Consider the following 14,916-nt stretch of genomic DNA (forward strand, 5'->3'; position numbering starts at 1 on the left):
TCCATCTATCTATCCATCTATCTGTCTGTCTGCCTATCTATCTATCTATCTATCTATCTATCATCTATCCATCCATCCATCCATTTATCCATTTATCCATCTATCTATCCATCTATCTATCTGTCTGTCTATCTATCTATCTATCTGTCTATCTATCTATCTATCTATCATCTATCTAGCCATCTATCTATCCATCCATCCATCTCTATTATCTATCTATCTATCTATCTATCTATCTATCTATCTATCTATCTACCTACCCATCTATCTGTCTCACATTTTCTTTATCCATTCATCCATGCATGGACACGTAGGTTGTTTCTGTATCCTGGTTGTTGTGAATAATGCTGCAACGGACATGGGAGTGCAGATGTCTCTTTGAGATCCTGGTTTCATCACCACTCCTCTTAACCCGTTGGGATCAGATTGTCAGTCTTGCTAGATGGGGTGGCAGAGCACTTGCAGGCAGAGCTGCGATATCCACACTTTCCTGCACTGCGGCGCTGCCTCTGATATATGTCCTGGAATGTTTGCCCAAACCTTTTAGAAACACTACAATTGTTAGCTTGCTTTGCAGTTCAGTTGCATGTTACAAAATGTTTATTGTCACCAACCTAAATCAAGCTGCTTGCCGTGGAATAAACAACGTGGTAAGACCATTTGTTTTCTGCATTTTTGTAAGAAGCAATTCCAACTTCATCCGCTCCTTCCATTTAAGATGACTTTGAAATTGAGCATCATTGCCTACGTTTGTGACAGCCGATGTACATTTTCCAGGTGAGATATTTAGAAATGACTGACCTTGCGTGTGGCTGACAGGACATGTTATAAATGAGGACAGAAAAGTGCCACCTCTCACTTTTTTTTTTTTTTTAAATTTCACACAATCTCCTACAAACCCGAGAGTTAAATAGACTGTTTCAGTGTCTCAGGATTTTTCTTTTACCTGAACAGAAGCAAATTCAAAACTAAAGATAACGTTATGTCGGCAACTTCCAGAGGGGTGGGAGATTTCAAAGTGTTGCATCTTTTCAACACTATATGTATGTGTTCATGATGTATAAATTGCAGCTGGAAAAATAGGCAGTCATGGATCTATTTCAAAATTCAGCTGAAGGGGTTTTCCAGGATGCATTTCATCGTGTTCTTACCGAGATGGAGAAAAGTAAGGCCATATGGAAATATTCATCTATTTTCAGGTAACATGTCCTATTATCAAAAATAAATCTGCCTAATGGAAAATAAATAAAGTGGGAGAAGAGATTGTTATGTTCCAAGAAAAAAAAAGTAATTGAGTCAAATCAGGTAATTAATGTCATCACATATACATCTTCAAATATGAAAAGAATCTTAGAAACTCTTTTATCCAGCCGACTTAATAAATCTACATGTGAAAGCTGAGGACAAAGACGCTGCTTTATTTTGACTCTCACTTCGGCAATTTTTCCATTTTCTAACTGTATTTCTGGAACAGGTATGTGCATATTTAGTACAGAGGAGAAAATTCCATTTCAATAAGTGTGGAAATTGCAGGTAAACCAGGACCATCCGTGCAGCATATTTCAGAAGATTTTTAATATTCTAATGTATATTGCAAATCTGAAAATCTTATTTGACCCCGGAACCTACCTCCACCTTTTCCTCTCAGAAAATCCCCTTAGATGAATGTTTTGAGTAACGACACACTTTAAAAAACAATAAAAATTAATAAGAATACAATATTCTGTTTCTGCATCATGATCTGAGTGACAGCTTTCATGAGCCCACATTATCTTTGCCCCTCCAGAGTTTGTCCCGGGATGGTCCGCCCCGATGAATCCACAGGAAATATCTTCAGTCTACATCCCATTTCTGCCTCTGACAGATCTCTGCATGATCCTTAAGAAGACAGGGTATTCCTAAACTAAATGAAGTCACGTCAGAGAGTTCACTATGAACTCATACACCTGTTTCGGAAGAGAATTTAATTTTCTCAGGTATGCTTAATGCTTAATTTTTAAAATGCTGCTCCTTGTGAAATAGATACGAAAGGAAACATAGAATGGATATTCAATAGGAAAAGGCAGGTATACCATTTGAGAATTTTTTAAAAAAGGATTATGCTTATATATTTATAGTTCCCTGAAGAAACACATCATGATGTCATGATGAAATCTATACACACATATATACAAACATACATATAAGTTTATATTATGTATACACATATAACATATGTGTGTATGTATTGCTATAGATATAGATATGATTGTTATATATAGATGACATTGCTATTGCTGTATATATTAAATATAACACACATGAAATATTATATATATATATATTTGTTGTATATGTATCTGAATCTGCCACTTCCCTCCCACTCATCTGGGATGTCAAATTTGTGTTCAGGATATAGAGTTACTCAGATGCACCAAAAAAAAAAAAAAAAAAAGAAAGAGAGAAAGAAATAAAAGATAAGAGTCTTAGGTTTGTAGCATTGAGTCCCTAAATCTCTTTTCTTTTCTTTTTTTTTTTTTTCCTGAAATATTTTCTTGGACCCGGCTCCATCTATCTCATTAACCACCATCCTTTTCCGCTTTGATTACTAGGTGTGCTGAACATACCGTTACCTACGGAGCCATCCTGATACCTGTGCTTGGCATCGCAAAGAAAAAGGAGGGGGGAGAAAATACAGGACGAGATAAACGAGGAACACAAATGCTTGAGGCGGGATGACTCAGTCGTCAGGTGCACGTTATCTGATGACCTTGAAGGAAAGAAGAGGTGAAACAACAAAATTTTGTACTTTTTCTTTAAATACGATTTCCTGATACACACAAACACTTAAATAGTAATCGGCCGTCAACACGTATGACATCGAGGTAAAAATCAAAACGAGTGTGTACTGAAAAGGCTCAACGCTTAACCAATATATGTTGACACACCTCCTTCATTGCTGGGGTGCATCCTGGTAGATTTATTAAATTTTTTTTTAATTCTTTTTTGTTGGAGGGGAGAGGCAATTAGGTTTATTTACTTATTTATTTAATGGAGGCTCTGGGGATGGAACCCAGGACCTCATGCATCTAGGCACGCGCTCTAACCCTGAGCTAGACCCTCCCCGCTATTAAATGCTAAAAATAAAATAAAAACATAATCCAACCTCCTCTTCAATAATGTTTTTTTTTTGACAGAAATATATGGCAGCAGGAAAATGTAACTGCAGTCTCTTCCTGCTCACCATGTGTTAAAAGCACTAATGAAAAAAAAAAAAAAAAGAACAACCAGCTGGAACTTTAAAAACAGGTTTGATTTAGAAGAGAACAGAGTGGCCAGGTGATTATCAGAAGCCTTCAGTAAATGCCATTTCACTGCGATGCCCGCTGACAAATTGGGAGGATCCCGAATCCCTTGAATTTTTGCCAAAACCCAAATTGGCCTGGAAAATGTATGGAGTTGTTCCCATGGGTTCCATTTCCTTGAGATGATAATCCAGCAGAGTTTGTCTCTGTAACTTGTGTTTAATTTGAATGATGATTCTCCTTTGTGGAAAGGAATTCAAGAATTATTCAGCAATCCTAGTACCCAGTTCCATCCCCCAAAAGAGGCACCACAATGACATCTTACAATAAATTGATTTTCCATTTCAATTAGGTCCAATGACAGGACTTAGGTTTTGTGAAGGAAACGTCCACAAAATTATTGTAATTGGAGCCTTCTTTATTTTCTCAGAAGCCGTCACTGAATTTATTATTAAAAGTGGGCAGAATCACCCGAAACAGCTTTAAAGACATATTTTTAATTCTGTAGTTCACTTGGGTTCTTTGCCCTTGCTATCTAAACAGAGATATATATATATTTCCCCTTGTTTAATTTCCACTGCACATTGGTTTTCCTACGAGTCCTTTATTTCTGAATTTAATTAACATTTTACATTTCTTAATTTCTTTCCCGGATCTGAGTAATTTTGTCTTATTAGCACTTCAAAGTCGGGCAGAGAACTCTAAGTGGTGCCCTTAATTGCGCGAGCAGTTAATTTCCTGTTACAGACAAACTCATACATAGCAAGTGGTTTTTAACCTTTTAAATGTTCACAGGAAAGTTAGATTGCCAACACCTTCCATCCATTTTTACAGATTAATCTTCTCGCAACTTCCATGAAATGAGAAAAGAAGATAAAATAATAGATATTGCTTTCATGCAAAAGAATCAAAATTTGGTGCCTCTGCTAAAGCACCACAATTTTTCAAGTTTCTGTTTTCGTAGGACTCAAGACAAGTGTCATGTATCCCAGTTCAGGTTTGCTGAGATTTGCTGAATTGCAATTTTTTTGGTTGCTTGCCCTTTCTGGGAGAAATATCAACATGACTTTTTTTCCTTTAAAAAAAAAATAGTTGATATATTTATTTTAGGACTTTTCTTTAGGAAATGATGCAGGTAGGGTGAAGGTTCTCAGTGAGAATGTTTACTACCACGTAGCTTATAAAATGGATACTTCAGCTTTCTAAACAGACAGGAAGAGGAGGGACGGTGTAGCTCAAGCGGTAGAGCACATGCTTAGCATGCATGAGGTCCTGGGTTCAATCCCCAGCACCTCCATTAAAAAAGTTATTAAATAAATAAACCTAATTATCTCCCCCCACCAAAACAAAAAATGAACAAAAAAAACATGCAGCCATGGATATAGCTAGATAGATCATATCGTATCCAAATATTCCATCAATTGTTATGATAATGAAGAATAATATTTAATAGCAAAGGGGAAATTGTGTATATCATTAATTGAAAAAAAAATGCTCATTTCAAAAATGTGTAGAATATGTTCGGAAAGGACCAGAAATAGATAAACTCCACAAATTTATTTACAGGATTTAAATTAATAAATACTGTAGAAAATGAAAAAAAAAAAAAAAAGAATCATTATCTCGCAGGTGAAGGTGACACGTTCATTGCTACAAATGGTCCCTGTGAAAGAAAGGAGACCACAGACTGTGTACCAAGCTTCTCCAGCGAAGCAAGCAATAGGAAATAAATAAAGAGATTTATTTTATTAAAAAAACAACAAAAAAAGAATCATTATCTCTAGATAGTAGATAAAGAAAGATTATTTTCTTTTCCCTTTGGGTTTTTTTAATGTAATACAGATTTTTTGGAGGGGGACAATGTCTATGTTTATATAATGAAATAGTGAAGTTGCCTTAAAAATATGTATTTAGAATTGTATACGGCCACTGTTTTGAACAGCTTAATTTAATGACCTTTATGAAGGACAAGACTCAAAGAGTTGGCGGGGCTGGGCACGGAACGGTAGAATGGAATGGGTGGAACGGATGAACAGATGAACGGATCACGTCTTCCGAGAGGCAAGCTCGCCCCTCTCCGCTGGACGTGTTGACCGCGGTTGGCTCTTAGCTTCACCCCTTCCTGAGAACTGCTCGAGATGGCAGAACACCGTCTACCCCCAAGGTTGTACTCCCCACCAAGTGGTGGACCTTGACCCCTGATGGGTTGGCGTGGGGAGAGCCGATTTGGGAGAAGTCGGAGACGCCGTGCTGGCCCCAGAGCGTCCCATCAGGTGGAACTGTGTGCCCAGATCTGCGATTTTGATCAGAGTTAAAACTAGCTTGAATTGAGCCAGGAGGCTTCACTAATGGTGTTGAGTTCTCCCCACCGTGCTCTACCAAAGGCGTGGCTGTCTCTCTCTCAGGAGATCTCAGAAGACCTGGATGCTCATTGTCGAGATCCATTCATTCAAAAGGGGGCTGAAAAGTGATGACAGTTTCCTCAGGCCCATCTTTCTTAGCTTCTCACTTGGAAGTCATCTCTAAAGAAGAATGCCCTTCATCAGTTGTGTGGTTAGTGGAAAGCAAAACTGTCCGAGACTTCTGGGCTGGTGTCAGAAGAATTCAAGAACCAACTTGAGTAGGTTCCCACTGGCTAACGATGAGTAAGGGTAATAATTTACGTGTATTAAAATTTTATCACATGTATGGGTTCACAGCAGCGCTAAAAATAGGCACGCTGATCATTTTTACAAAATAATCATGAACCAGATTGTGACTTTGCAAACTAGGAAATCAAGGGGAATAAAACAAGCATATAAAGACTAACTCAGATTCATCAATGGAATTTTAATTTTTTTTTAAATGTATTGAATCTCTCCAGGATATATATTATATAAACATAGATCTCCAGTGTCCTATATAAATCTCTAAACCACATGTATAATTTATGTTAATCTAATGGACTCAGAGTACAATGAGAAATGAGAAAAAAGAAAATGAGTCAGAAAAAACCAAAACAACTATGGTACACTTTAACAATGGTATGGAACCAAAAAATAAATAAAATAAAATAAAATATAAATAAAATAAAATAAAATAAATAAAATAAACAAAATAAAATAAAATTAATGAAATAAAATAAATAAAATAAAATAAAATAAAATAAAATATAAATAAAATAAAATAAACAAAATAAAATAAAATTAATGAAATAAAATAAATAAAATAAAATAAAAATAAAATGGTACGGAACCCATTGAGCTGTTGGTTTTTTTACCATGAAACTCCAATAGACAGTCTAAGCTGTGTTTTGAGTTCCTGGAGGAAAGCATTTTTCCTTACTTTGTTGGCTGCTGGCACATAATATATATCTTTGAGTATAACTTCAGAAGAAATAAAGATAATTTATTGGAGCATATGAACGTCTCATCATTACCTGTGGCGCAAATTACTTACTAATGATTCCAGTGTCTCTAATAGGCGATAAATGAAGTCCAACAAAATAAGGGGGAGATGAGAGAGTCAAATGAATTACGACAAAATTAGGTAAATAGCAAATAAATTACAACCACCCTCTTAAAATACAAATGGAATCATTTCAGGTATCACGGTTTTAACTTCCAACTTCGTTTATTATGGACTGTGTTCATTCTTCAATTTACTTAGAGGCAAAATGAGCCATCATGGTGATTACAGCATGTGTAATACAGAAAGAAATCTCACTTTAATATGATGGCATTTTTTAAAACAGACACAGGAGTGGAAGTTTGGGACTATTACTTCAACACAAATGCTCTGGAAGTCTGAAGTCCCACAGGTTGTAAATCAATGAACAAGACAAGGCTAATTTAATAACAGTCCAGGCAGTGTTCCCAGACTTTATCAATTTTTTTTTTCCTGCTCTGTACTGGAAATACACTGAAGGGAAAAAAAAAAAATTAGGAGGCAGAAGCACAAAGTATTTCACAAACACAGGCGAAGGAAGCTGATTGTCACTGTTGTCGTGGGAGGCATGACTTTTCGCCGTTGAGAAAAGAGATTTGGAGCTTTGCGCACCTGTACGTTTAAACAGTCCTTCAGTCTTGCCACACAAAGTGTGACCCATACTGATAAGGCACAGAAACGTTGATGAAAACAGATGCTGCAGCTGCAAGAAAAGGAAAAGCCCGTTGACTCCTTCCGTTTGGCTGGCTGTTTCGTCCTCTTTGGAGAGGGTGATTTGAGTCTCCAATATATTTTTATAGCAATGCTTTTCCCTGTCTCCCCCGAGAATCGCATATGAATGATAACCCCCTGTGTTTAACAGCCAGATAGTCTTGGGTTCAACGTCCAACGCTGGCACTTAGCTGTGTATTCTTGCCCAGTGGACTAAACACTCTTTTTTTTTTTTTTTTTTTTTTTTGAGCTGTTGTGAGAATTAGAGCTAATGAAGCCAACATATTTGGCACAGGATTGCTGTTCCATAAAGGGTAGCTGTGAGTCGGTGGCCGAGGCGTGGGGCTGGCAAGGATCTGAAAATGCATCCCTGAGCCTAGCTTTTTAAAGGGTCCTCCACCGCGTATGTTGTTTTAACCATTCATTCACTTATTGACACATTTATAGAACAAAATTTAAGCCTGCTGACTCAACATAGAGATGCATGACAAATGCGTACATTTTATGACGGCGTATTTTTAGCCAGAGAGAAACACAAAAGAGCTAGCTTTGCACTGTACGAGCCAGCAGGGGGTTTGGGGTGCCTGTGGGATTCCAAGACGGCGCACGGCGGCATGTGAAGGTGTGCTCAGCACCCAGCCAGGAGGGAGTCCCACTGACGCCTCTTGTTCTGATTTTATTCTCTTTATACACAGGTGTGGTGACTGTTTTAACGCCATACTGATTCTGAAGACCGGGAAGATTCATAGGACGTGCATACAGTTGCCCTTGGATGTAGGGGTTTAATTATGGTGCTGGTGTCTCAGAGCTCTAGACCCGTCACTGGGGACTCAGGACCCAGATCCATCACCAAAGGTAGGATGACCATTTACTTACTTCACTGATGTGTTCCCTGAAATGCCAGCCACGCCGAATAACACCTCTGAAGTCCGACGTCCATCCAGAAATACGATTACGTCAAAACTTGAGTGGAGAACACAAGTCATTTTCAGCTGCTAGGTAGTTAAAATTCACCTGTTAAAATCCTGATTGTCCCAGGAAGACTTAATACTTTAGCAACTCATTCCCTGCTTTATTTTTCAGTTCTTCTCACAGAATTTCACCCGTACTCAACACACGTCTTTCAACTTCACGTACACCTGATCCTTCTCCTTCCCATTCTCCTAACTTATTATTTTTTTGCAACCCCGTGACATCACATTTTGTGCATCCCTGCTGCTTTGAAATTTCTCCAGGGTAGCTGATTGCAGCCATGGCAGACCATAATTTGACGTGTTACAGCTAGACTTCTCAGAAAAGCCAGGTCATCCGGGTAGAGACACAAGCCACCTGATTCTTATCATTTCAAAAATGATAAAATTGGAGGCAATTTTTTTTTCTTGGTTTGCATTGATACGTTTATAAGAAGAGTCTACCGCTCGCTGGCTATGCTATCTGCTGCTGAGTTATTTCTTTGTTCCTCTTGAACAAGAGTCAAGAATAGTTCCCATTTTAGTTGCTCAAAAAAAACGGATGGATTTCTGCAAAAATGTTTCCTTTTAAGAAGCAGGGGGAAATTTAGCTTTCATGTATATTTTTAGTTTTTTAAAAATTGAAGTACGGTTGATATACAATGTTGTGTTAATTTCTGATGTACAGCATAGTGATTCATTTGTATGTGTCTATATATATTCCGTTTCATATTCTTTTTTATTATAGGCTATTACAATGTATTGAATCCAGTTCCCTGTGCTCTACAGTAGGACCTTGCTGTTTATCGATTTTATATATAGTAGTTAGTGTCTGCAAATCCCAAACTCCCAATTTATCCCTCTCCCCACCCTCTTTCCCCCTGGTAACCATAAGTTTGCTTTCTGTGTCTGTGAGTCTGTTTCTGTTTATTAAATAATTTCATTTGTGTCATTTTCTTTTTAAGATTCTATATGTAAGTGATATCATATGGTATTTGTGTTTCTCTTTCTGGCTTCCTTCACTTAATATGATTCTCTCAGGTTCATCCACGTTGCTGTAAATGGCATTATTTTATTCTTTTTTGTATTTTATTAATATATTTTACCTTACGTATTTAATACCTATGTTACTTAAATTAGCGTGTTGGCTTAGAAACGAATGAAATGACACATTATTAGGGAGAACGGACCTGAACGCAACTTAATGTTAAAAAAAAAGTACTAGTCTGCATTCTGTTATGTATGTTCCAAGTCACATAAGAAAGAGCCAAGGCATCACGGCATTCCGGCAAATCACTGTCAACGTGTCTCCCAGAGGGCTACTCTTTGCTGCATTTTTTCATGGTTCTGATTTATCAATCATGAAGAAAAACGGGGAACAGTCTCACTACTTGAAGGCATATAAATACATTGTGGATTCATTCCTCATCCAGAGGGACGGAAGCCACGACCCCTCTCCTCAAGAGCACTGGAGAAGTGTGTGCTGTAGAGTATTGAAGCCTGTCCCCTCGCGGCTCTTGGGAATTCCAAGATTAATGTCCCATGAATGGCAGCATCTCATGAGTCCCTTGAATTCCACTTAACCAGAACAGAATAAATTCTGCCTCCAATTATGTTAATGGAACCCCTAGGGGAATCAAAACATCCAGTCCTTGCAAACAAACGTCCTCCCACCGGTGAGCTGGCGCCACTTCCTGATGGCCTGTCAGCTCCTTCAGAATTTCCCAGCAGCGCTCCCATTAATTTTGCCGTCGGGACCAAGTCCTTGGCCAGACGAAGTTTCCGGTTACCCTGGGTTAGCATGAGTTTACTTTCAATCTTTGGGAGCTGTTCTTGGAGCAAGAACCTAAGTGCATGACTATGAAGGAATTGCAATCTTGAGATTTATTTGAAGCTAGTGGAAAGCAGGGCTCCCCTTCTGGAACAGTTGCCCGGAACGCTAGTGGATTCTGTGGTCACCCCATCTAAAGCCTCCTTAATGGGTCGTTGCGCATAATCACCAGCTGCCATGAGTGTCGCCTGCTAATCACGTGACGTCATTCTTCTCCAGAAAAACGTCCTTCCAGGGTTTCCCAACTTTGGAGCTACTGACGTTGGAGACTGGGTCATTCCTGGTTATGGGGGCTGTTCTCTGCCTTGTAGGACATGGACCTTCACATCCCAAAGCTCCTTGTAGGGTCAAGATGAACGTCAAGTCCACGTGAAGCTACGATTTTGCTTCGCTTCTTCCCCTGCCCTGTCTTGCTCCCATGAGTTGCTTCCATACAAGCTTTTTTTTTCTTTATGAATAAGTCACTGACCTCAGGTGCTGCCTCTAGGAAATTCTGCCCAAGAGAACGATGCATTTCAATATCTTCATATTCCTCCGCCTCGTCTGCTTCTTAATTGTCGCTATCGCCAGATAGTCCATCACATATGTCACACATGTTAGTTCTTCTCTGCCTAGCTTCCCTGGACAGTAGAATAAGGGACTTAGAAGGACTCGAGAAACTTGCCCAGGGCCTCGTGGCTGATTCATGACACAGAGGAGGTGCCTTCGATCTATGCTTGAAAAATAATTCTGCACATACGCACCGCTCAAGGGCCATGCAGACTCTAAAACATCCTGCCCGTAAGCTGTCAATTTTGCTACTTGACCACAGAACAGATTCAGCTAACACTGAATGACACACAGTATTGCCCACAAATAAGTAACAACCTTAAGCATCGCTTCCCACTTGGATTCAAATAGTATGCAAAGATTGTTTCTAAAGACACATGTCTGTCTCAGGACAGAAGGAGAATTCATTGGAGCAAATATTATATAATAGATGCACTACCAGGTCTGTGTGTGTGTGTGTGTGCGTGCGCGTTCTCATAAAATGGGTTGAAAACCCCAGCAAGAGGCATATGGTCGCACCTCAGAACGTATGAGTATCCACAGGTCTGAAATCCATGCCCGTTTTTTTTCCCATTCAAAAACTCCAGGGCGGTGGTTTTGCAGAGAGACCGCCCAGGAATCAGTGTTAGAGTCTGAGCCGAGCCCTTTCTTTGCTTTGATTGTGCCTTAGAAGTCTCGGGGTACAGAACGCATCCTTAACTTGTGGGCTCCCAGCCCCCTAATGCAGTTCACCGAGGCAGAAGTCATCTCTCTTAAACAGGAAAGTAAATGAAGGCTGAAGTCACTTCCATTCATGCTTTCATATGCAGGGCCACCTCCTACTTCAAGAGCCATGCAGCACCTGCAGCTCCTGCCTCGCGAAACGTCTGCGGCAAGCAAGGTCTTCATACACCTAAATTCCCAGCAACCTCCTGCGCTCATTTGTCACTGTCCCCCGACCACCATATTTCTGCCTTTTCTCTGCCACGTTTGATCTGATACCGCTGTGTCTTTATTTTGGGGGAAAGAGATTTCATTTCTAACAATGGGAGATGGAGTCACAACATAGACTATTGTAATCCACGCCGTTATTTCGGGAGTTAGGTGTCCTCGGTTCAAAATCATCTCCTCAGGAACAGAATTCCTCATGGTCCGAATTGGATAGAACTCTGCTGGCCTCCAGGTGGGCATCAGCCTGGAAAGATTGCATCTTATTTACTGAATCGTGGGCCGTGCTCCTGTTGCCTGGGAGAACCATTTAGCATCGCCTCGTAGATAGATCCAGCTGCTCCTTTCCCTGAGGCCTGTGCACGGCGGGGATGGAGAGGGAGCCAGCTCGGTCACCGGTGGCTGCCAATCAGAGCTGATTCCCCGGTGAGACCTTGCGATGCGGGGGAGGCCCCTGGCTGGTTTTCTCTGCCCAGAGCGTCTTAAAACAGGCACATTTCTCGCAGTCGGAAGGCGGATTGCTGTTTCCATGTCCATCCAGATTGCAAAGGCAGTTCAGTTGAACTTTATGCAACAAAAAGCTTTTAGGTGGTTTTTTTTTTTTTTTTTTTTTTTTTTAAGATAGCCTTAGGTGACATGGACGGACCTGGAGAATGTCCTTCTAAGTGAAGTAAGCCAGAAGGAGAAAGAAAAACACCATATGAGATCGCTCATATGTGGAATCTAAAAAAAAAAAAAAAAAAAAAAGCAAATGAACTTATTAACAAAACAGAAACAGATTCACAGACATAGAAAAGAAACTTATGGTTACCAGGGGGGGAAGGAGTGGGAAGGGATAAATTGGGAGTTTGAGATTTGCAGATACTAAGTAATATATATAAAATAAACAGCAAGCTTATACTGTAGAGCACAGGGAACTCTATTCAATGTCTTATAGTAACTTATGGTGAAAAAGAATATGAAAGCAATTATATGTATGTTCATGTATGACTGAAACATTGTGCTGTGCACCAGAAATTGACACAGTGTTGTAAACTGACTGTACATCAATAGAAATATATTTTTAAAAAAAGGTATCCTTATGTGGCTTTCCAGACACAGAAGAAATCCCTTCTCCAGGGGCAGGTGAGTTAGGCGTGTGGAGTCAGTGGTAGGTACCACGTCAACCGTTCAGCGCATCTCAGAAGCTCATTTACAAAACCAGGGCACACGAATCGTGCCACGTCTGGCCAGCAAGGGGCAGGTGTATCTAGTTTGCGTCTCTGCAAATCTGTTTTTCTGGAGACTTTCCTTCTTTCCTCTCTTAACCTCTTTTCTTCTGCCTCTTCTCTGTCTCTCTTTTTCCCCCTTCCCTTCCTTCCTCTTACTCTCCTAGGAAAAAAAAAAAGGTGGGACCGTGACTTACACCACCTACCTCTGTCCACGGGCTAACAAAACGTGACGATTCGGAGACACTTTGATCATTCTTGCATGGTGATCACAGTAAGGAGGGGAGAAGGAAGACAGAGCGAATTTGCCCGCGTGCTAAATCCATACACTTCGCGGTGAGCGAAGCGTGCACATTTTCCGCAGTCAATTCAAGCTCCATTTCGGTGGGAGGATTTCGATAATCCTTTCGCGGAAGACTGTAAAACTGAATTATTCCTGTTAAATTCTTTTTAATGGAAAAAGTCCATTTTTCTTTGCTTCGTTTTAATAAGTGTCATGTTCGCGTTCCTGGTTTTTTTTTTTTTTTAACGTGCTGTTGGGGAAGGTGGGAATGGATTGTATTTTGTGTCAACAATTCTTTTAAGGACGTGTATGCAATAATAAAACCAGGGTTCTAAACCTACCTCATATGAGACAGCACAGATCTGCAGAAATGTGCACTATCTCTTTTCTATAAAACGAAAATCCGTCAGAGAGGTCCAATTAGCCAACAATTCCAATGCAATTATCCACAGAATCCATCTTGATCCCCATGGTGCACATGTTGATAGTTGCTTTGGAGGATTTTAAGTCGTTAATATTTCCAGAGTGGGGGGTGGGGCACAGGGCTGAAGTGGTGGAAACACCACTGAATTTTTATAAAGGAGGAAAAGGTTGTTTTTATCTAGCGGTTTTGAGAGAGACGCGTCTCGGAAATCAGCCGTCCACTAGATTTAGTATTTCTTGTTAACATGACACCGCTTGGCTAGGGAAAACGAGGAAGAGTGTTTAAACTATTATTCTTACAGTCGAGCTGAATAAATACATCATTAAGACGGAAAAAACGTAGTGTCTTCTCTCCTGCCACCCCCAGGAGGACTTTCTGCTTTAGAACGAGAAGCAAATCAGTGATGCCTTTCCGTTGACAGCAGGGCTTGGAGACATGACTTCAGGAAGCAGACCCTCTAAGGAGAGGGCAGGCTAGCGGCGAGTCTCTCTCTGACAGTTACAAACAGCATATGACATCCCCAGAACCCTTCATGGCAGATTTGTTCTTTGGTTAAATGTTTCCTATGCATCTTTTCCCTTGGATGGTTTAAGTTGGGAACCTGCCTTAATTTTCCTAATGAAGGGAGACCCGTATATCTTGATTGACCGATCACGAATCATGGAATGGGGACATTAATGATCGGAAACAGTGTCATGAGTTGCAAAATAGGCCGTTGGATTAGACACAGAGCCTAGATCAAACAAGTCTAGAAGGACACGGAAACCCGGCGTGCAGGTGGATGTGGGATGTGCCCCTGATATGTTAATATGGTGCAGTGAAGTGGAGCCCAGATGCAAACTGTAATGTAGCAGGGGCGTTTCCTCTCAACCGAATCGTACACCAAGCCAAATGCATACAGCAGGAAATTCAGAGGCGTTCTGCCCGGTCCCTGGGGCTCCCTCCTCCGTGCACTCTCAAGGCTCTCAGGAAGACGGGCTGGAAACCACAGGTGGAGGGAAGGTGGTGTCCGTTGGTGGCGAGCAACGCTGCGTTCAGGTAATGCCTGGACGAACTAATTCTTTTTTTGTTTTTTTAAATTGAGGTCTAGTCAGTTACAGTGTGTTGCCTTCTGGTGCATAGTGTTGTGTTTCAGTCATGCACACACATGCATATATTCCTTTTCATGTTTCCGCTATGGGTTACTGCAAGAGAGTGAATGTGGTTCCCTGTGCTGCACAGAAGAAACGTTTTAATCTATTTTATATATGGTAGTTCCTATTTACGAATCTCCAACTGCCAAGGTCTATACAGGAGAAATTTGTTTTTGTATCTATTTCATAT

This window comes from Camelus dromedarius, chromosome Y, assembly GCF_036321535.1.
Source record: "Camelus dromedarius isolate mCamDro1 chromosome Y, mCamDro1.pat, whole genome shotgun sequence".
Lineage (NCBI taxonomy): Eukaryota > Metazoa > Chordata > Mammalia > Artiodactyla > Camelidae > Camelus > Camelus dromedarius.